This window comes from Dipodomys spectabilis, unplaced genomic scaffold (genome assembly GCF_019054845.1).
Source record: "Dipodomys spectabilis isolate Male_0828 unplaced genomic scaffold, ASM1905484v1 ptg000002l, whole genome shotgun sequence".
Lineage (NCBI taxonomy): Eukaryota > Metazoa > Chordata > Mammalia > Rodentia > Heteromyidae > Dipodomys > Dipodomys spectabilis.
In genome coordinates, this window is record NW_024870679.1 from 29064264 (window position 1) to 29087178 (window position 22915).

The 22915-nt window shown below is 37.7% G+C and overlaps 1 non-coding gene across 1 annotated transcript; it reads left to right on the forward strand.

Moving 5' to 3' along the window:
• Window positions 1-4679: 4679 nt before the first annotated feature.
• On the forward strand, window positions 4680-4806 carry LOC122112960. The gene has a single exon (XR_006148339.1). It is a non-coding gene; the product is annotated as a small nucleolar RNA SNORA40 (small nucleolar RNA).
• The last annotated feature ends 18109 nt before the right edge of the window (window positions 4807-22915 follow it).

Below are 22915 nucleotides of genomic sequence, written 5' to 3' on the forward strand. Positions count from 1 at the left end.
TAGCATTTGCCAGACATTTTGTCTTGGCTACTTAGTATTACTAAGTCCTCACATGTGGTTGGTGCTAAAGAAGTGGTTTGTGGCAATGAAAAATTATGCTACATTAGAAGCTTGGAGCATAATTATCTGTTGAATTAAGCAGAATGGTGCTATACTAAATTTATTTGGACAAATTAGTAGTGTCTAAATACATCCGATCAGTCCAGAAAATAACCTAGCTAGGTTCAAATCCTCATTCTTCTCTTTTGATGTTAGGCATATTCTATGTTTCCATCTCTTCCTCTGTCAAAGTGAATTAGAAGATTATCTTTTAGGCTGCTGTGAAGATTACACTACATTGCATGTGAATTATAAACATACATAGACGTGAGGCCTGGTGAATCCTTGGCAAAGATTGGCTCTTATTTTTGTTATTTTTATTTTTTGTCTCATTTTTTTTTCAATTTTTTTATTGTGAAAATACTGTACAGAGGGGTTACAATTACATGAGCAAGGTAATGAGTACATTTCTTATCAAGCATTGTTGCCTCCTTTGTATCCCCTTCCCATGCCTTCCCATCACCCCCCAGGCCCACCCCAGCCCTGCCTCCCCCACTCTCCCTCCACCCCCTTTAATCTTTGTGAATAAGATGCAAGCAACAACTCAACAACTTTTTACCTCAAGAGGAGCCTAAACCCTTGAAATCTCAACTCCATATCAAAGCTGACTTTTGTTCCATAGAGAATGTGATAATTAGTACAAACCAGCACTTCAGTAAACATTCACTTTTATACTTCCCTTTCCTCTCAAAAAAGCACTTAATAAAAACAAAAATCTGGCTCTTTTCTAGCTCTTTTCTAGCTCTTTCCCAGCTCTTTCCCAGCTCTCTTTCCCAGGCCTTTCCCCTCCGCGTGGAGGGCCAACATGGCCTGGTACCAACCAGAACGATGAATAAACCTACCCCTTACCTGAATACCACATGCGTGGTGCTGTTCTTACTCGGCTACCTCTTTTTAAAAACCTAACAATAATTATTTACTTTCTTTACTTGGTATGATGTTAGCAAATTTATCTTAATCTATCATACGCTATCGTTTTTTAAAAGTCACTGATTTTTTAAATTTAAATTAAAAAACTTCCAATTAAAAAAAAACTGATCTCCTACTTCACATTTCTAAGAATACAGCCATTTTCAAGAATTCACTATTTATAGTCAAAAGAGATATAATAAATATTCTCATAGGTAGCAGGCTAAAAACAGCTTTGATTTCAATGTTAGGAGGAGCTATCTGTCCACAACTGCTGTGGCTGGCACAGAGCCTGGCATGTGCTAAATTCTCAATGGGAGAATATGTCAAAGAATGCCTGCTTGATTCCTTCCTGCCAAACCAGATTACTGTCTATGACTCCATCCGCCCACAGTGTGATCATGTGATAATCTCATATCATGTAGTTAAAGAACCTAAATCAAACATCTGCATTCAAATCCCTCACCTTCTACTTGAGTGTGATTTTCATCAATACAAACTGGCTCAGCTAAGCCAGTTTTCTATTTGTAGATGGGCAGCACTTGTTGGACTGCTGTAGGAATTGGAGGTAGAAATATTCCCTTGATATAAAACACTCTATACATGAGACATATTAATTTTCTGAAAGTATCATCACCCATGGACTCCACTGAACCTTAGCAAAGTTGATTTAAATCATACTTCCCGTGCATCACATTGTTTATCTCCATTGATGAGTACAGAAAAATAATAGAGTAATGATCTTAGCAATCAACATTATATGAGTTCACATCTATCTCTGACACAGAGAGAGGGGGAAGCAAAGACTAAAAAAAACCCCCAACATCATTTATTAGTTTTCTGACTTTGGGCAAGGAATCTCAAGTGGACATAACACCAATAACCTTAATTCATAGGATTGTTAAAAGGATTATGTCAGAGGACCAGAGTCTGTTTTCTCTACATCTCCTACAGAAAACCAAGTACAATGAACACCTAATCAATAAATGATTGAATACATAAACTAATGAGAAAGAAGGAAGAAGAAAGGGGAAGACAGGAAGGAAAGGAAAAAAAGTGCCTTTCAGATATTTCAAGGCATATGTATATTAGTTGGAATTTTTCTTTCAAAACATAGGGTTGTAAAATCTTGAAGGCAAATTCTGAAATAAGTCATTTGTAAAAATTAGTCCCTTTTATAAGGCTGTCATCTCTTCCTTACCAGACCTCATTAAGCACCCACAATACCTTGGAAAAGCACCAAATACCAAATTATGAAAAATGGATGAAAAAATTCCCAAGGCAAAAGAATTGTTTTCTATCTTATGAAGCATCTGTTCCTTCATCCTGAAATATTTCATGTAAAACATATTTCATGTAATTCAAATAATTAAGAGAAATAAATATTAAACACATTATCAAGAGCAGCAAACAAATCTTTTCTGATTTCATTTCCATTGTCTTAAGCCCTCAGTAAGATATAAACATTCTTGTACCCAAATTACCAGCGAAATTAAGAATACATTACCAGTTTTATAAGAAAGAATTACTTGGAAAGAAATACTATTTGAATCTTCTTTCTTTTAATCATAGAAAAGCAAAACAAGCAGTTAGTGCTGTGAGTTCTTTAATATAAACAGCAAAAGAAAGCTATTGAAATCAATTAAAAATTTTTGCATGAAGGGAACATGCAAAATGCATTGAAAATAGCCTATTTTGAGTAGTCATAGTTTTCGTTTTTTTCTTAAACACATCAGACATAAATTTCACAGCTCATAATTAATTCCCAGTGCCCACATCACTATTAATTTTTAATCAAAGCAGAGCTGCTATGAGTGCTACTGATATTTCACTGAGGTCAGCAGGGGGTTGTTAGCAGGCCCCAAACCCCTTATTTGTTTTGCATAACAGAGACCAGTGTCTAAAAGGATGGTCCTGAAAATCCTGAAATCCCCACTAATTACCTATAGGTGATGGGGACCACGCCCTGTGTCTTGACTCACAAAAAAAAAAAAAAAAGATGGGGGGAAGGAAGAAAGAAAAAGAGAAATCCAGTTTTACACATAATTATACATTTCCACAGGCCAGGGATTTGGTGCTTCATATTCTTGGCAGTGTTAGACTTAGCAGGAATATATTATTAGAAAGCATTTCCTCTATATGTATAAAGGGAATTCTCCACAATCGATTTACCATCCTTATGCTCATAAATGGATGTTTAGAGGAGCTCCCTGGATAGCAAGGTAACATTGCACCAGGGAGCAGATGCAATACAAGTTCACAGAACTTTTGTCACATAAAAAATCACTAGACAAGAAAATGATTTCCATGTGAGCTTAGGAAGGCCCCAGAGAAATTGTTCTTCAACTCATCATCTAACAATGCAACCAGAGAACCAATGCAACCCAGGGAACTTTAATAGCTAATTTAAAACCAGGTAAATATCCTAACCTTAGTAAAAACCGGGTACTATAAACTCAAAGAAACCCTGCTGCAAGAAAATTCCTTAGATTTCAGACCTTTGCAGAAAAGACATAACATGAATGGATGTACAACATTAGCTATGAAGGGCACTGAAATCTTTCCTCACTCCAATTATTGCCTCCGCGATCCTGCCAAGATGCCTGAATTTCCTGCATTTCAAGACCTTGGCTGAAGGTAGGCATATCAAAGTAAAGAACCAGGATGTTTAATTGTTGAGAGAAAAAGCAGATGAATTATGAGAATGAGTGAAAAGTATAGTGAGATGAGAAAGGAGGGTGCATGTCAGGTAGAGGAAGTAGTGCCCAACTCAACTGAAGAGGAAAGTGGAGCACTAAGAGTTCGAGTCAAGCTGGAGGAGGATCTGAAAGTGTGTCTATGATGACAGATTCTGTGGTCAGCAAGTACAGAAGGCTTCTAACCAGATGACAATGTGATCACTTGTAGAAGACCATGTGGAAGGAAAGGCCAGCAATTCAGGCAAGAAGCGCTGAGGCACAGCAAAGCAAGGCAAAGGCTGCCAGAATGGAGACAAAAGAAGTTGCTGGGTCCCAATCAACATTAAGGGGGAGAATCCGAGAGGATATGCCATAGAATTCCAGAGAATACAAAGAACAATGAAAGGGTATTCATGAGAAAAGGAGAGATTGAGCATCCTTAAAGCTGTGGAGAAGAAGCTGGCAAAAAAGAAAGAAAATAAATCAATACCAAAAAAAAAGGAATTGAAGCCAAAGAAAATTTATGCCCGGTCATGGCTAGACATGGTAAGTAAATGTCTTTCTCATTTAGCATTTCACGATATTTAATGTTCGATTGAATGTTTGTTCAGTGGTGGGGTAAAAGGAGAAATTGACCTTGGAAGGACAAAAGAACTTTTTCTTGAAGGAAAGGAGAGCTGAAAACATGCGTCCAGCAAGTTGAAGATTAGGTGAGATATGAGTCACTTTGGTAAAGTGAAAGATGTGATGTGGGTTGTGGGAATGACGTGGTCAAGGCTTTAGGAAGAGAAAAGTTGTTCTGACATGCACAAAAATTCAAAAAAGCATTGGAGGATTGCTAATGTTAATATGACCTTCTATATGTGTGTTTACTGACTTTCACCAGTAACAACTTCCCAGACAAAGATTAAGACAAAAAACAAAACAATACATACAGAGGTCATTCAGGTTTTCTGGCCCTCTATTCCCTGGTGTAAAACTTCATCATGCAGGAGCACTTGTGTGTGTCTTTGTTAAATTTGTAACAAAGCCTTACAGACAGGTGCAAATAGTAAATCCTCTTTTGCAACCCAGAACTCATTGCTGATATGAGATTTTGGTACCTGTAAGAAGGAATATGATTTTAAAAAAAACTTCATCATGCAATGTCACGGTTAGTTTGAATTATTGTTTGGGTCTGTTCCATTCACAAACATCTTCTAAAGATAAAATCTTTATTCACCTGTGTATCCCCAGGCTTGACCATAGTTCCCAGAATATCATCAGTGCTCCATTAATATTGCTGGAACTCTGAACCAGTGGCTGTGGACTAGTAGGCAGGAACAATGGAAGCTCAATGTCAAAAAGCAGACTAGGGTGAGAGAGGGCATATTACTCAGAAGCATATTCTAGGTAGTAGATATAAATGAAAATCGAATAATGTAAATGTAAGAATTGGGGAGGACGTGGGTTTAAGGAACAATATCATAGGCTATAAGCTTCTAATTTTTACAAAAAAAGAGGACATTCAAATAATCCCATAGCAAGAAGCCCAGGGCCAGCGTAGTTCCAAGGTTGGTGTAGGAACTCTACAATGTACAGGACTCATTGCCCACATTCTTAGCTGAGATTTCAGCCGATTAGCAGCTCTCTCTTTGGCTGTTAAAGGCTACATTAGCGTATTCAAATAGGACAAATTCTAGTGTTAAAATGAGAGAATCATTTCATTTTGATATTAGGGACTAAACCCATTTTAGGACCTCAAGTCCAGGCTCATGGGACATTACCTACATTAGGATCATATACCCATAGCTTAGGTATAAAGTAAGCGGGGGAAACTCCAGCAATTCCAGTTTCTACATTGAGGAAAACTGCTCTTTCTGGATAGAACAAGCCAGCCTAGGGGAGAAATTTGTGAGACCCTTTGTCAACCAATAACTGGGTGTGGTGGCACAAGCCTGTAAAATAGGAAGATTATGGTCTTAGCAAGTACCTGGGCATAAAGCAAGAAAAAGAAAAAGCTAGTGCCAAAAGCGTCTGAAGGTCAGCACTAGAGCACTAGAGCCTAGAGCATTAGAGAAGCAGAGCCGATTAAGCATGAAGTCCTGTGTTCAACTGCATGTACCAACAAAAGTAGCTAAATAAAAATTAAAATTTTAGCCTTGAAACTCTATATGGCTAATGTGTTGATTACGTATGGATTTTTGGTCAGGGTATAATGAGAATGGATCTGGGAAACATGTCTCTACAATGACTTTATGATATTCATAATTTCTTTTCTTTGCTAACCTCTGAAATTACAAGCATGATTACTTTGCAGACTCAGGAGGAAGGAAGTGTCAGAAGCCTTTGCCCCTAAGTAGATAGAGAGACGTGTCAGAAATGGCCACCATTATTTGAATTCACACCATATCTTTCTTCTAAAAGTACTTTAATTGGCTCTATCCTGAAAAGCACTCCTGAGAAATAGAGGTTCTCTAGACCCTATTAAATAAGTAGCTCTGAAGTTTGTCGAATCACCCTAGATCACACTGACTGGCTTTGATTGCTGTGCTGAAATGGCACCCAACTTTCTTCCTTGATAGAATAAAGTTGACATTATTGTAACTTCTTACACTAAAAAGCTATTTCAGCAACCAAATGGACCAAGGCTCCAAACCCCCATGGACATTTTTAAAAATCAGTTATGGTCTATTGGGCTGGCAGTAAAGGAAACCCAATGGAGTTAACAAGAAGAAAATGTATTATCTCACACAGAAGGAAGTGTAGAGGTAATCACTCATCGTGGTCATGGAAGAACCAGGTTCTTTTGAACTGTGCAATTTCTTCCTTAGTGCCAGCATCAGCTTCAGGCTGGCAGCACCACAGTAGCAGCTGTTCCAGGCACCACATGCAGGCACAATAGCATTCAGTATTCAGAGGAATGGATCTTTACGATCCTCTCAGAAATGCTCTTCAGAACTCTTCTTCTGCCTCAGCCATTTGGCTTGGCCAGTGAATCATGGTCAGAGATGTTCACATGTCTATCACAGAAACAAACAATACTAAGGAGTGGTACATTTCAGCCTGATCCTCAGACCCTGGGTTGTGGTCAGCTTTCCCTGAAACATAGAACCACATAGGGGCAGAGGAGAGCCTTAAATAAATCCATATTCTGAGAAGAAAGGATATGGTGTAGGTAAACCAGAGTCAGTTCTCTTCAGACACCAGAATACCAACTATGGGTTGTTAGTGACAGCAAAGTGAATTACAGGTTGAGTGACCCTTTGATAGATTTTGCAAACTCTAATGTAGTAAACTCTCTGCTAGCTCACTTTTTCAGTTTGCCCCAATTTCAGTTTGGCTGAAAATTTCTGATCTTCAAAGCTCAATCAGCAAAGCTGGTCATCAACAGTTGGTTATTCCTTGCCCAAAATAAAGAATTTGAGCCTAGACATGAGAGTTGATTGTATTAAGAATGATTTGTGCACTTAAGCACGTTACCTCTAATGTGAAATAACAAACTCATATTCTACATTTGCTTGAAGAATTCTCTAATGTTCAATGTAAATTTTAAATTATATGCAATTAAGTTAAATCACTGGAACCATTTCCTTTCATTTCCCCTTCTTCCCATTCCTCAAGGATAAACTGCTTCATTTCCAGACCAGCTTGGAAAAAATAAATAAATTCAACTTCATGAAGGTAGTATACATTAACTTGAACATTAGCTATCTGCTTTGAGTGGCAGCCAATCGCTTGCCAAATGCTATAGATAGACACATCCAGACATTCTGCAGGAAACTTGCTTGATCTAAAACTTTGCCATATAGACATCTATTCACATTCAAATGTTCTTTAAAAATAAGTGGAGTTTGAAATGACGCCGATATACCTGAAGATGCCAGTTCATCTTAGATACAAATTTCAAAGACTGCCTCAATTTGAATGAGGCATCTGTCAAAAATAAGATGGCAAGCAAGCAAGTCTAATGACAAGAGCCTGGGCAGTTATACTGTGATCGCTTTCAACTACTTCTACTGCAGATTAGCATGCCTGTCAACTAAACTGCAACCTAGCTCTTTAAACTCCAAGTGGCCTCCAAGACTGCAAAACCTCCCAAATAAAAGGAGATTTCTGATGCATATGAGGCTTGCCAGCAATTTCTTTTTTTGTTGTTTTATTGTAAAAATAGTATACAGAGGGGTTACAGTTATATGAATAAGATAATGAGAACATTTCCTATGGAGCATTGTTGCCTCCTCCTTTGTTTTCCCCCTACCATCCCTTCTCTCCCCACCTCCCAAACTCCCCCCTTTCCCCTTAAGTTGTAAAGTTTGTTTTCAACATTGTCTTGTACATCTTATTGTTGCAATGGGTCAACCTGTATCCTTATTTCAGCATTTTGTTATTTCCCTTCCCCTCCCCAAATTAGAAAAATGTATATACAAGATGCAGCACATCAAATACAGTAAGAACAAGGGTTATACCGTGGGGGGAAACATACCAGAAAAACAAAAAAAAAATCATGTAGTATATTTTAGATACATTAAAAACAATAGCAAGAAAGAAAAAACAAGTTGTGTCCCTATCTTGGGGTTAATTTCACTTAACATCATCTTATATGGTCATATGCACATAGTTTTTTTACCTTTTCTGCTTGTCCTAAACTTATACTAGTTATTGCAAATAAGGGAAACCATGGGACCTATGTTTCTTTAGGCCTGGCTTACTTCACTTAATATAATTTTTTCCAAGTCTTTCCACTTCCTAACAAATGGGCAATGTCATTCTTTCTGATGGAGGCATAGAATTCCATTGTGTATATATACCACATTTTCCTGATCCATTCATCTACTGAGAGGCATCTGGGTTAGTTCCATATCTTAGCTATGGTAAATAATGCCAGCAATTTCTTCTTGTCCCATGATGTACTTCTGTGAGGTTTTGCTATCAATCATGTGCTCTTATTCCCCTTCCCAAGTCTCAGGAGCTTTTGAAATTTATTTGAAAAACAGACAACTCATCTCCTCACACTGCTTCAGTGTTTGCTCCAAGGCAGTTCTGCTTTTATCTTTGAGTAACTCTAACGTATATTTCTTTCAGATGAAGATTTTCTCTCCTTAAAATTCCAAAAGTATTTTTGACATAGAAAAGTTTTCAGACTTCAATGAATGAAATCTGTATGTTCGACCATTGCACACAGCAAGGAGCTGTTTGAAAGCTGTTCCCATTCTGTCTTACAAATGATTTGTAAAATGATCTGCAGAAGGATTTGTAGATCCAAAACTTGTAATGCAATTTTAAGTCGAAGGTTAAATTCTATGACTCCTACACTCAACTGCTCTGTTCCCTACCACATACTTTTACAAAGTAAAAATCTCTCTCATTAGTAACAGACACTTATGGAAGATGGGGCCAGCATACAGGTATGACAAGTACTAAGGAATGAAATGAGATGGGAGAAATCAGGAGACAGAGAGGTGATCCAGAATCTGAAATCTCTTCTCCTCTTTGTTATTTTCTCTAACCTTTCTTCCTCCTGTTTTCTCCCTCTACAGTCTTTAAACCATAGAAAAACACTAATAATATCCTGCAGTGTACTGATCATGGTGTTTACTGTTTGCTTTCTACCACCTCCCACAAGCACATTCCTCATCTATTAGAAAAAATAAAACCCTCCCTAGGCAAAACAAGTTCTTCCTCCTCTTCCCAAACCCCAGCAATTCTCTAGGAAGATAAGAGCTGCCATGGATCACTGGATCTCACACATAAGGATGAGAGTTCTTATTAGAAAGAACTTAAAAAAATGTTCAGGATTAAAGGCCGCTTTAGAAAGAGGAGACTGCAGAAGCCAAGGGCCCCCTCTGGCTGGACAAGGGAAGTGAGACTGAGGTCAGGGTTAGGAGTGAAGCGGCTTTGGGTGATGGGAGATGTACAATCTCAGTGGGTCCTCTTCCACTTCAGAAGCCTGTCTCACTGGTATGGGATAGGCCTAATATTTATTAATAATATTAATATTATTGCAATAATAATGGAAAAGAAGAATGGAAAAAATTATGCGAATAGTGAGTAGTACAAATTAGATGAACTTGAAAATAGTCCAACAAGGATTTGAATTTTTTTTAACTTGTTTTGCTTGATGGACTAGTGTTCTTTAAAATTCTTTTGTTCTCCTCTCTCTTGTATCTTGCCATTACAGGTCTGGAAAGATGTTGTTGTTTAGTAAGCTGCAAAGCTGGTGTTAGCATGGGGTTTGTGAGAGTTATGAATGAAGAGCTCTTACATATAAAGGTGTCTCCTCTAAGGAAACCATGGGGTTCTTATATTTTAGCATACTACTTTAGAGAGGTAATCATGTCAAATGCTCATTTTCACAAGTTACAAAATGAAGCTATAGACTTTTGAGCTGAATATGAAAAAGCATAAAACACCTGAATGAAGTAGTAGAATGAGGTAAAAGTGGTAAAATGTATTTATCATTCTACCAATAGTGGCTGAGCATCTGGGTACCAAATATTGTATGAAATGTAAAGTTAGCTTATGGGGATGTGGCTATGTAGAGCATAGTTAGATATTCTGACTTAAATTTAAGGGCATTTTTATTCCTTGATCGATGTAAGGGAGACTCTCTAAACAAATGTCTAACATTGTGGTCAGACATTTTGATTTCATTATGTCATTGGAATTTCTATGTTCGGGTGGTCACCCTCCCCCACTCCCCGTGGGAATGCTGACTTCTTGTCTTTTGGGGAGATTCTTCGTTTTTCTTTTATTTATTGTTAATGTAAAGGTGATATACAGAGGGGTTCCAGTTTCATAAGTCAGATAAAGAACACATTTCTTTTTGAACAATGTCCCCCTTCCCTTGCTCTCTTCCAGATTTTCCCTCCCACCCCGATACACAAGTTGTATAGTTCATTTTCAGCATAGTGTCTAGTGATTATCACTGCTGCATTTGTTCACACTTTGTCCCACCACTTTTGTGCTCTCCCTTGTTCTCCCAAAGACAGATAAATGAACAAACAACACAAAAGGGAATTAAAACAAAAAATGGCAACAAAAGGGGGAAAAACTCCACCTCCTGGAGTTCATTTTGATAAATATTTTATATAGTTCTATGAACATAGCTATAATGCCTATGTGATCCTCTCCTAAGACTATCCTCGTGGGTCTCACTTTGTGTGAATACATAGAGACCTTATCATGTCTTGTGTATTTTTTCTTTTCTTTTACTTGTAGATTTATAGGCACCTTCTAGGTACCACAAATGAAAGAAACTATGCAATGTATGTTTCTTTGGGTCTGGCTTACATTGCTAAATATAATTTTTTCTAAGCCTTTTTTCTAAGTCCATTTCCTTACAAATGGTATAACATTCTTTCTGATGGATGAATAGAATTCCATTGTGTATATAATATACACACAACAAACATATATCACATTGTCTTGATACATTTGTCATTCACTGAGGGGCATTTGACTTGATTCCATATCTTGGCTATGATAAACAATGCTTCAATGAACATGGCTGTGCTGGTAGCTTTCGTATGGCCTTGTTTGTGTTCTATTGGATAAATTCCAAAGAGTGGAATTTCTGGGTCATAGGGAAGTTTAGTCTTTTGAGGAATCTCCATATGGCTTTCCATAGCTGCTGAACAAGTTTACATTCCAGTCAACAGTGTAGTTTCCTTTTGGACATATCCCTGCCTGCATTTGTTTGTTAGTTTTCTTGAAAATGGCCATTCTAACTGGGGTGAGGTAGGATCTCATTGTTGGTTTGCAGTTTTAATGGCCACAATTGTTGACCATCTCTTCACAAGTCTATTGGCCATTTTTACTTCTTCTTCTGAGAAGTCTCTCTTAAAATCTTTAACCTAATTGGGTTGCTGTTTCTTTAAAGATTTGTTTTTTTCAGGGAGATTAATTTTTTGAGCTCTAAGTATATTTTAGATGCATAACTGATAAAAAAAAAATCTTCCATTCTGTGGGCTTTCTATTTCTCTTACTAGCTCTGTCTTTTGCCATTCACAAACTCTTCAGTTTGATTCAATCCCGTATATCCAGTCTTTCTTTGATTTATTGTGATTCTGAATAATTATTTAGGAAGTTCTGACCCATGCTAAGTTACCCTAGTGTTTACCCTAACTCTTTCTGTAATCTTTTGATAGCTTTACACTAAGGTCTTCGATCCATTTAGAATTGATACTGGTGCAGGGTGAAATATAAAGTTCTGGTTTCAGTTTTCTGCATGTGGATAGCCAATTCTACTAGCACCATTTGTTAAAGAGGCTGTCTTTCTTCCATCCTGTGTTTTTGGCTTTTTTGTCAAATACTAAGAGGCTATATGTCTGTGAGTTCATTTCTGGATCTTCTATTCTGTTCCATACATCCTCAGGGCTATTCTTATTCCTGTACCAAGCTGGGATTTTTTTTTATTGTTATGGTTTTTTAATAGAGTTTCAAGTTTGGTATTGATATTCATCCAACCTCATTCTTCCTGTTGATGATTTTTTTTATTCTGGGTCTTTCATTACCAATGAATTTTTGGATTGCTTCCTCTATGTTGTTGGCATTTTGATGAGCATTGCATTTGCAATTAGTAAATTGCTTTGGGCAATATTGCCATTTTCAGCATATTAATTCTTCTAATCTAGGAGGATGGAAGGCTTTTCTAATTCCCTTATATCTGTTTTGATTTATTTTTTCAGATTCTTTAAGTTTTCACAATAGAGTTCCTTCACATCTTTGGTTAATTCCTAGTTTTTTTTTTTGTTGTTGAGGTTATTACAAATGGAGTTACTTTCCTCATTTCAGTCTCAATCTTCTCATTGTTGGCATATAGAAAAGCTACTGATTTTTGGGGGGCTGGGGGAAGGTTGATTGCTTATAGACACACATGGAGGTTCTAAGGAACCTCCTAGTAAGGTGCCTCACACACTAGTGTTACAATAACAGTTTTGTAGCTTTCTGTGTAAGAGCCACGTAGAAGTCTCCAAGTGTCCCATGTGATAAGACAAAAGCAGAGTTTAGCAGAGGATGTAGACCAGCCCAGAATTCAACAGGAGGACTTGTTATTTACTGTGAAGAGGTTTATAAAAAAATGTTGAAACTGATGAGCCAAAAGGAAAAGCAAAAGATAAAAGGGAAAACCTAACAAGACAAGAGTTCATGGGTCCTGAGGATCTGTGATCAGCCACTTCCTGCCATCAATTGAACAATTAAATTCTCAGTTTTCCTCATCTGCTTTGAGGTGTGTTTTTAGTTACTAGTAATCAAAGTGTTTCAAAGTAATATATTTAATTCCTTACTTCAAGTAATTAAGCTAAACCAAAGAATTATTTTATGAATCTTATCAAAGTAGATATAAGTAATAAAGACTATATCCCAGTTTACTACTTATCAGTTGAGTAACTTTGGGTTACTGGCCTTGAACTATCATTTCAGACTATTTATAACAAACTATATAAAAGCTATATCTGAGCACACATTCATATATGAGCATATATGGTATATGATACATATAACATTTCATATGTATAATACATATGAAGTATATGTGCTATGTTATTTATAGGGTATAACATACAATAGCATATCATGGTATATCATACATCTGATATAGATCACATATAATATGTACATTATATATAGTTAGTTAGTTAGTTAGCATGCCCTCCATCTCAGGTCCTCAACCCCTCCCACTTCATTTCCCAGCTAGTGCCCCAGCTACATCAATGGAATGCCCTCCACCAAAACCTAAACTACTCCCTGCTCTTCACAAAGACTCTCCTTGGGCTCCTGCCAGTTTCTTTAGGATAGATCAGCATTCTGACTCTCCACCCAGACCTAACTGCGCTCGCAGTGTTCCTCTCACCTCTAGCCCTGATGTTATAAGGATGCTTCTGAATAGGGACAGGCGTCATTTTGTTTCCCCTCTGGTGAGGGAGATGGCCTTGTCAACCCCTCTGATAAACCTCCTTCTCCTGTATGTGCCTGTGCCTATGTGGTATTCTGTGATGGGTGCTTTCATATATTCACCATATATATGTATATATACACATATATATGGTGAATATATATATGTATGTGTATGTATATATATATATATGTATGTGTGTGTGTGTGTATATATATATATATATATATATATATATATATATATATATGGTGAATATTGAATGCTGGAATATAGTCCACTCCATTTACCTTTCATAGAAGGTAGCCATTGTTTATATTGTGATGAACTCAAATTTGGGGAGCAAGAAACAAGAGTTACAGATATGCTGCTGCTGAACAAGAAGAATGCAGCTTGGAATGATTAAGGGAGTCTAAGAACATTCCTCAGTGAGATGAGAAGAAAATTATGGCTATGTTAAGTGAACTCAAAAAGAAAACTGTTTAGAGCAAAGCCAGCAGAATTATCTTGCCACAAGATACCACAAATAAAAGATCTGATAGAGAAAATAGATTATCCTCTTACAGGATTTATGTGAAGTTATTTGATGACATAAGAAAGTGGAAGAAATGACACTTTTACTGATAATTAAATCTTTTCTGAAAATTCCTTACTTTCTCTGGTGGTCTCTGGATGTCAAGAAGACCCCATATTTAGATGTGATTTGTTGTATCCACATTCAATAATCAGAGGAAGGGTACTTCTAGATTACTGGAGAACTTTAAAATGTCAAAACTATTAATTACACAAAGGTTCTGGTTAATTGTCTTATGTGAATTGAAATTGCATTTGTAATTTTTGGTTGCATGTAAAAGTAATGTCACACGCTTTAGTTTATTGAAATACTTTCAAAATCTAGCAAGGGATTCAGCCATTTGCAATAGTAAAGGCATCATTGCAATATTTAACCAAAATGTAAAAAAGTCATCTGTGATATTTCAGATAACTGTCAATTGACAAAACAGAAGACAAGCAAGGTGTGGTGCTATACACTTCCAACCTCAGGAAGCTAAGGTAAGAGATTCATGAGATTAAAACCAATCTGGGCTACATAGCAAGACCTCTCTTAAAGGTCCAAAAACAGACTGTGGTATGTCTCAAACAGTAGATGCTTGTCAAGCAAACATGAGGCTCTGAATTCAAATCCCAGTACTACACACATGGGCACACGCATGCGCACACATGTATATACACACACAAACAAACAAATGAATAAGAAAACAAAAAAAATTGTAATGAGATCCATCTTAATGAATCTTTAAAAATGCTGACTTAAACTCCCACAAGTCAAGTACTATACAGGAAATGAAATTGAATTAAGTAAATTTCCCTTCACTTCTCATGTCTCCAAGCCACTACCATGCTAACAAACATGCTTTCAAATATTGGAAAGTCTCTCTACCCAAACCATAACTGTGATCTTTGGTGGTTTTTGAACAAAGCCTACTGGATTATTCCACCAACACAAATTCATTTTCTCACAGTTCCAGAAATACATGGTCATAGTCCAGAAAATTAATCCCAGTTGTGAACCCACAAGAGAGTAACAAAATAGCACCAACGTGGGGACAGTTTGTTTTGAAGTAGATTCGTGCTTTGTAGACTAGGCTAGTGTTAAGAGCTTGTGATATTCTGCTTCAGACTTGCAAGTGCTGGGATTACAGGTGTATGCCATCAGGTATGCCTATAAATCTTTTCATACATAATTTTCTGGAAAATTAGCAGTTATTTTCTAATGATATTTATTTAAAATGTATGTAATATATACATTACGCATTTATTCTTGTTTCCACCCTTATTTCTCGTACTCTTATTTACCTTCTCAATTTTTTGTCTCCTCTATTTCTTGTCTATGTTTTCAGAGACTTTTCTATAAAGTCATTAATTTGGTTGTTCTAATTAAGGTTCTTCATTCAAAAGTAACCTAGAGAGCACAGCAAGTTGGCATGCCTATGAGAGGATTGTTTGAATCCAGGAGTTGAAAGGTAGCCTGAAAAACACAGTAGACCCTGTCTCCTAAGGACAAAGGCAGCAGGATGCATCATTGTAATCCTAGATACATAGTAGGCAGAAGCAGAATTGAGAGTCCAAGGACAGCCTGAGAAAAGTTAGTAAACCCTATCTCAAAAATAATGTAAAACCAAAAAGGTAGTTTTATGGCTGAAGAGCTAGAGCCATTGCTTAACAAGCCTGAAGCACTGGGGAAACACACACACACACACACACACACACACACACACACACACACACACACACACACACACCACATAGGTAGGTGCTTTACTGGAAAAGTAGGATTTTGCACACATGTTGTTCTAGCAAAGCACTAGTTAGTTGCAATTCTGTAGACCACAAGGTGGGGTGTGAAGGTAGGTAGAGACAACTCTGGGATCTGTAACTGTGGCATGATGTTCCTACATTGGACCCTGTTCCTGGCCATGCTGATGAGATTTTCTTTCTTTAGCAGTTGGGAGCACTTGCTGAACAGCCTTAGTCATTTCAAGGAAATATTTTTTTCTTTCTCTTTTTTTATGATATATATATATATATATATATATATATATATTTATTGTGAAAATACTGTACAGAGGGGTTACAATTACATGGGCAAGATAATGAGTACATTTCTTATCAAGCATTGTAGCCTCCTCCTTTGTTTCCCCTTCCCATCCCTTCCCATCCTCCCCCATCCCCCACCCAATCTCCACCCCACCATCCACCCCCACCCCCGCACCAAAGTTGTAAAGTTCGTTTTCGACATAACGACTTGTACATCTCATTGTTGCAATGGGTCCACCTGTATCCCTATTTAAACGATTTGTTTTTCCCCTTCCCCTCCACAGATTATACCAATATCAAATACAGTGAAAGCAGAGGTTATACTATGGGGGAGGGACATACAAAGCAACAAAGAAATAATTTTATAAATGTGTTAGAAACAATCACATGAAAGAAAAAAAAATTTGAATACTTATCTTAGGGTTCATTTCACCAAACATCACCTTATCTGACCTTTTCTGCTTGACTCATATATATACTAGATATTGCAAATAAGGGAAACCATGGGACCTATGTTTCTTTGGGCCTGGCTTACTTCACTTAATATAATTTTTTCAAGGAAATATTTTTAAGGACTTTCTTTTCCATCTTTGACTTGCTTTTTCATCTTTGACCTGTGAGTTAAGGTTCCTGTTTTAAATTTGTTTTGCCAGACATCCAAAGTACGCCAGGGAAGGTGTAATCTCTGTTCTGCCTCAATAAGCTTCCTGCCCAGCAGACAACAGGGATGGGTTAGAAATATCCTCTAATTTGCTAGAAGTACTGATGCACACCTTTATAGCAAGTTTTTCTTGTTCATTTTCAAACCTTCTGGCATTGCCCTTATCAAGATTCAACCGCATCAGGCTGGCAGCTCAGCTGTCTATTTATGCTTTAGTACAGGACTGAGAAAACATTCCACAGCTTTTGAAAAAGTTAGATCCCTATTTAATGTAGAAAGTTCAAGATTTGCCTGGTTTAAGCTGTCAGTTAAGCAGTCACTGTGGAAATTGCATTTACTGCAGGGGAGAGACCAAGATTGAAATACAGAGCAGATATCACCCAAATGGCCTTTGAAGTCAATTTTATAAGCGGACATTGGAATTAATGGTCATAAAATTGACTGGAGCAAGTCCCAGGCTGATGGTCAGCTACAGAGTCAACAGAGTTCTGAGCTGACCCACCCACCCTTCCAATTCTAATGACTCTCACAAGTTCAGATTTCCAATTTTGCAAATGTCACAATGCTCTGCTTGATGGGGAGTTCAGTGGATGAACACATCCTATTCTCAATTTGCATTCTGCCTTCAGAATTTCCTCATGTTTAAATTTCTGAAAGTCTGGCTCAAAGATAAACTTGCTCTTTAAGTGTGCTCGGTGAATACAATGTTCTTGGGAATTAAATTTTAGGGATACAAAGACTTTTGTGACTTACAGAGTATTTCAAGCAGAGATGCTTGCCTTGCAAAATGCCCATGTCTAACATGCATACTGTGCTTAGTCCCTTAAATTCACTACAATCGGGGCAGATATTGATGTCAACATTAAAATGCTAGCTGTGCAGTTTTACTACTGCAAGGACGGCACATGTCTTGTTTTAAATAAATGACAGGGAGATAGGTGGTAACATAGAATTGTGGAGCCAGAGGTCATCTTGTCTGGTGATTTCAAGGCACATCTTCATGGCTGGTTCTAAGTTAGCTGCAAAGGACCTTTAAGAAGTATAAGGTTGCCTGGCAACAGTAGCTCACACCTGTAACCCTAGCTATGCAGGAGGCTGAGATCTGAGGATTACGGTTCAAAGCCAGCCTAGGCAGGAAAGTCTGTCAGACTCTTAGCTCCAATAAACCACCAGAAAACTGGAAATTGTGCTGTGGCTCAAGGAGTAGAGTGCTTGCCTTGAGCTGAAGAGCTAAGGAACAGCTCCACGAAGGACCAAAAAACAAAAAGAAAAAAAGGAATTATAAGGTCATAGTTCTTGCCACTGGGATACCTGACATGAGCCATGGAGGCCGCAGGGTTTTGGGGATTTTTTTAGTTCCCTGAGTGATTAAGATGAGCAGTCAGGATTAGAAGTGATGGCTGGAAGTCTGACATTTGATGCAGTCCAAGACATACATTTCTGGCTATTTAATCTTCCAAAATAAATACAGGAATAGAACCCCTGAGAATACATGCAAATTCATACAAACACATCAATAAATAACAGCAGAAAAGTTAAATGCCTAAAAAACTGCATTTAGTATATATATATGTATATGTATGTGTATATGTACATGTGTATATATATATATATATGTATATATATGGTAAATAGAAGACAAGTTTTAAAAAATTAACAAAGACTACACATAGAGCTCCCCTATGACCCTAGCAATCCCACTTTTGGGCATTTACCCAAATGATCACAAACAAGACCATACTAAAGCTACCAGCACAACTATTTTTTTTCTGTTTTTTGTTTTGTTTCGTTTTTGTCAGTTGTAGGGACGGACGGAACTCTGGGCCTGGGCATTGTCCTTCAGCTCTTCAGCTTAAGGCTAGCATTGTACTATTTGAGCCACAGCTCCACTTATGGCTCTTTCTGCTTATGTAGTACTGAGGAATTGAACCCAGGGCCTCATGCATGCAAGGCAAGCACTCTACCACTGAGCCACCTTCCCAGCTCATAGCACAACTATGTTTATAGCAGTGTTATTCTCCCTAGCTATGATATGCAACCAATACAGATGCCCCTCAGTAGATGAATAGATCAAGAAAATTTGGTCTATATATACAATGGAATTCTATGCCTCCATTAGAATGATACCACCCCATTTGTTAGGAAATGGAAAGACTTGGAAAAAAATTATACTAAGTGAAGTAAGCCAGGCCCAAAGGAACATAGGTCCTATGGTTTCCCTTATTTCCGAAAACTAGTATATGTCTAGGATAACCTTACCAGACAAATAGAAAAGGTCAAAAGCTATGCACATATGACCATATAAGACGGTACTAAATGAATGAACCCCAAAATAGGGAAACAAGAGGTTTATTTCTTTGTAGCTGTTGTTTTCAATGTATTTATGCTATGTGATTTCTTTTGTTTCTTTTGTATGTTCTTCCCCATGGCATAACCCCTGTTTTCATTGTATTTGATTCCAGTACCCTGAACCTTGTATACACATTTTTCTAATTTGGAGAGGGGAAGGGAAATAACAAAATGCTGAAACAAGGATATAGGTTGCCAACCCATTGTAACAATGAGATGTACAAGACACTATGTTGAAAACGAGCTTTACAATTTCGGGGAGGGAGAGAGAAGAGCTGGGGAGGTGGGGAGGGAAAAACAAAGGAAGGGTAACAATGCATGAGAGGAAATGTACTCATTTCCTTACTCATGTAACTGAAACTATTCTGTACAGTATCTTTAAAATAGAAAATATATATTTAAAAAATTAAGAGATGAAGTTAGTTTGATGGAAGGGAGTATAAGAAAGAGCAGTTGAGGGAATGTGTGTATGTGTATTTATGCCTGACCAAGGGTTTGAACTCAGGACCTATATACTACCCCTGAATAAAGGCTAATGCTTTACCATTGAGCCACAGTCTCACTTCCAGTGTTTTGATGGTTAATTGTAGGTAAGAATCTCACAGGCTTACCTGCCTGGGTTGGCTTTGAACCAGGTTCCTCAAATTTCAACTGCCAAAGTAGCTAGGATTATAGATGTAAGTCACCAGCACCCAACTAAAGCTGTTGAATTTTGAAAAATTACAAAGATTGGGAAGAATGGCATCAGTGCTTCTAAGACAGAATCCATGAGTAAATCTGAATGAACAAAGGACCTGCCCTGCTTCTCACAGCCTGCTCTGCTTAGTAGTGACAGCCCCTTGCATTCATGCTCAGTGGTTTGGTGGTACAGAATATCAGAAGTTGAAAAGTCTTAAATAATCCAACATAATGTCTATATTGTACCAGCTAGTGGCCAGCTGTGTGAGAGAGAAGTCATGTTTAGAAACTCATGTCATGGCATAACAGACTTAAACCCATCTTCTAGATAGCATTTCTTTTTTTTCCAGATAGCATTTCTTGCTGATGTTGATTCTGTTTTCCCTGAACACTTCAGCCTGAGGTAGCCGAGTCTACTTTTTCAGAGCTCTAGTAATTAAAAGCCTTTTTGTTTGTTGAGTTAAAATTTATCTTTCTGCCTTGTTTACCCATTTATCCATGTCTAATTAAGATTCCACATAACAGAGAGCTTTACAGATACTTAGAAATAGTAATTTTAGTCATTCTAACTGGGGTGAGGTGGTATCTCAATGTTGTTTTGATTTGCATTTCTTTTATGACTAGGGAGGTTGAGCATTTCTTCATGTGTCTATTGGCTATCCTTCTTTCCTCTTCAGAGAAGTTTCTCTGTACGTCTTTAGCCCACTTATTTATTGGGCAGTTGTTTCTTTCAGAATTTGTTGTTGGGCGATTTAATTTTTTGAGTTCCAGGTATATTTTAAATATGAGACCTTTGTCCATTGTATGGCTAGTGAAGATCTTCTCCCAGTCTGTGGGCTTTCTATTGATCTTGCTAGCTATGTCCTTTGCCATGCAGAAGCTCTGCAACTTCATGCAATCCCATTTGTCCAACCTTTCTTTGATTTGTTGTGTTTCTGGGTCTCTGTTAAGAATATTTTGGCCTGTCCCAAGGAGACCTAGGGTTTCTCCTATTCCATCCTGTAATGTTTTCAGAGTGTCTGCTTTGACCCCGAGGTCTTTGATCCATTTGGATCTGGTACAGGGTGATAGATAAGGATCTAGCTTTAGTTTTCTTTTCTTTTCTTTTCTTTTTTTTTTGTCGGTTGTGGGGCTTGAACTCTGGACCTGAGTGCTGTCCCTCAGCTCTTCAGCTCTAGGCGAGCACTCTACCACTTGAGCCACAGTGCCACTTGCGGTTTTCTAGTGGTTTATTTGCTGCCTGGGCTGGCTTTGAACCGAGATCTTCAGATCTCAGCCTCCTGAGTAGCTAGGATTACAGGTGTGAGCCACCAGCACCCGGCTCTAGCTTTAGTTTTCTGCAAGTGATTAACCAAGTTTGCCAGCACCATTTACTGAAGAGGCTATCTTTCTTCCATTCTATTTTTTTAGCTCCCTTATCAAAGATTAGATGGTTATAGGTCTGTGGGTTCATTTCTGGGTTTTCAATTCTGTTCCATTGGTACTGAGGTCTGTTCTTGTGCCAGTACCAAGCTGTTTTGATTACTATAGCTTTGTAGTAGAGTTTGAAATTTGGTATTGATATTCTTCCAGCACTGTTCTTTCTGTTAAGGATCATTTTTGCTATTCAGGGTCTTTTATTGTTCCATATGAAATTTTGGATTGCCTCTTCTATTTCCTTGAAGAATGAGGTTGGAATATTGATAGGTATCACATTGAATTTGTAGATAGCCTTGGGAAGTATTGCCATTTTCATGATGTTGATCCTTCCAATCCAGGAGCTGGGAGGTTTTTTCCACTTTCTAAGTTCTGTTTTGATTTCTTTTTTTCAGGTTTTTAAAGTTTTCATCATAGAGGTCCTTCACTTCTTTGGTTAAGTTACATATATATAAGGTGATTTTTTTGTTGCTTTTTTTTGTCAGTCGTGGGACTTGAACTCTGGGTTTGGGTGCTATCCTTGCTCTTTTCAGTTCAAGGCAAGCCCTCTACCCCTTGAGCCACAGTGCCACTTCCAGTTTTCTAGTGGTTTATTGAAGATAAGTGTCTCACGGAGTTTCCTGTCTGGGCTGGCTTTGAACCCCGATCCTCAGATCTCAACCTCCTGAGTAGCTAGGATTACAGGTGTGAGCCACCGGGCCTTTTTTGTATGTCCCTCCCCCATGGTATAACCCCTGTTTTCACTGTATTTGATGTTGGTATAATTTGTGGAGGGGAAGGGAAAAAACAAATTGTGTAAATAGGGATACAGGTGGACCCATTGCAACAATGAGATGTACAAGACGCTATGTCAAAAAATGAACTTTACAACTTTGGCGAAAGTAGTGTAGTTGTGGAGATGGGAGGGCAGGGATGGTAGGGGAGAAACAAAGGAGGAGGCAACAATGCTTGATAAGGAATGTACTCATTACCTGGTTGTAACCCCTCTGTATGGTATTTTCACAATAAAAAGCATATTTAAAAAAAAGAAATAGTAATTTTACTCCCATACACCTTGTTTTTACTAGGCTAAGCCATTTCCTGATTTTGCCCAGACTTCTTACATAGCATTTCTTAGTCTCTGATCATTTAGCATCTGATCCTTTAGATACTCAATGTTTTGATGTCCATAATTAATGGTCAAAGTGCTTCAGATATGGCTGATCAATGTAGATACAAGGAAAAATTACCAGCTCAATTGAGCTAGATACTATATTTCTATAGATGCAGGGCAAGCTAAATAGTCTTTTGGCAGTCATATGACATAACTGGGTATGTTATACATACAGTCACCCAGGTCTTTACTCGCTGCTGTCTTCCAACCCTCAGGGCATACCCTGTTCTAGGTTACAGATTCCCACGTTCAGACCTCTGTGGCTACCTGATTGTAGTCTGAGGGACCTCTGCTTGTCCTCTTCTTTCCAAGTCCTCTCTGTAGTTCCCTAGGAAGAAACTAATTGTGATTCAAAAATCTCTTGACAATTTTATTATCAATTTTTTGGACATTCTGAATCGAGACAAACATATCCTTTGAAATATCCTTATCTTTTTCACATGAAGGAGGGATCGGGATCCCAAATTGAACCCAGAATGCCAAGTTAATTTCTACTA